The following is a 1,644-nucleotide window of genomic DNA, read 5'->3' as shown; positions in this document are numbered from 1 at the left end:
TGCAGGACAACACCGTTTTTATCAAATTCAAGAAACTTAATATCAAGAAGCATCAATTAAAATCAACTCAAACTCAATATCAAATTCAAGAAACTCAAGGAAAACTGTGCTGACGCCATGAATGGAACCTGGGTCCTCGGATTCTGGATCTTTATGTTCCCATACTTCGCTGATGAATTGCTTTGCCTTTAGGGCGGCACTGCCGATAATGTGTAATACTGCTATGTCCTCATAATAGCTTCCCATGTCCAGTGCTTTTTCGCAAGGCCTCTGTCGCGAATGCGCTTTCAAACATGTTTCACGAAACAGCACGGTTTTTAAGTCTCTTTTATACACACATATATATAAGTACAGAAAAGGTATCCGTACCCCCTGAATCATCAGCATCGAAGACCCGGGCATATTGTCCACAGTCCGCAGCCTCAGCTCATGATCAGGTTTGAGCACATCGACCCACTTCCGTTCTTTCTGTCGCCTCTTCCTTTTATCTTTACAGATCCCCACTCCCTAGTGACGACCAAGGACAAAGCTCCTGGAAAAAAACCCCAAGACCAGCACCCGTTCCACGTGCGGATTCCTCCTCTCTCGTAACTCTTCCCGCCCTTCTATAGGCGATGACCCACTACAATCCCCTTTAGTCCTGTGGAAGGCGACGCTGTCGCCGAAACGTCGACCCCTGTAACATGTAAATAAACCTTAGTTCTCTCCCGTAATTAGTTGTAATAAATTTTTTAAACTCTCCCTCAAGGCTTCTGAATCCCTTCTTTACCTTTTCTGTACTTGTATACTTACGTGTCCATCCGTACCCCCTGAATCATCAGCATATATATATATATATATATATATATGCTGATGCTGGTTATATATATATATATATATATAACCAGCGTGATCCCGGCCTAGAGAATGTCTTTCACCTGCCGCAGTGAAACTACAAAGAGAGGGATGTAAAAAGGAGAGGGGCGGAAAGAAGAGTGACGTGGGATCGCCTGGGTGGAGAGGGGGTATCATACTGGTTTGGAAACACGCGTAGCACACCCTTAAAAAAAAGGGTGTACTCTCAGAAAAGGAGTCTCCTCACTCCCTTTAGGGAGTGGGGTTACGCTCTAACCTCTACTGGAGGTTAATATTACTCTCCGGCAAGGAGAAAGGGAGTTATGCTACTCCATCTAGGGAGTGAGGAGACTCTTTTTTTTAGAGTAATTTTACTCTCCAAAAGGGAGCGTGATATATGTGGCAAGGAAAAGGAGTTAAAGTACGCCCCTTTTTTTAAGAGTGTAGAATTGGGGAAAATGACTCTTTTTAGTGAATCGCTGCATTTGGTTCAGTTCGTTTTAAGGAGTCGTTCAGTGACGTCACGACATCACGTGACACACAGATGACGTCATCAGGTCACGAGGCCGGTGAACTGGAATTCAAAGAAATATAGGTCTAGAGAAGAGAGGCGCCTTTCCGGCAGCCGCGCCACGCTGCTGCGTGATTACCTTGCTTATTATTGTGGTTTTGGAGGGACTGGCAAGGGTTGATACCGTAATTGAGACCGCTCGAAGAGCTATTTAACTCGTTTGCTGCAGAATGGATCCATCCCCCGTGAACGATCAGCCGAGGAACACCGAACATGAACAAACCAATTCAAGCCCCGTT

The sequence above is a fragment of the Ornithodoros turicata genome, chromosome 3, assembly GCF_037126465.1.
Source record: "Ornithodoros turicata isolate Travis chromosome 3, ASM3712646v1, whole genome shotgun sequence".
NCBI lineage: Eukaryota > Metazoa > Arthropoda > Arachnida > Ixodida > Argasidae > Ornithodoros > Ornithodoros turicata.
Note: the sequence above shows the minus strand (reverse complement) of the source record.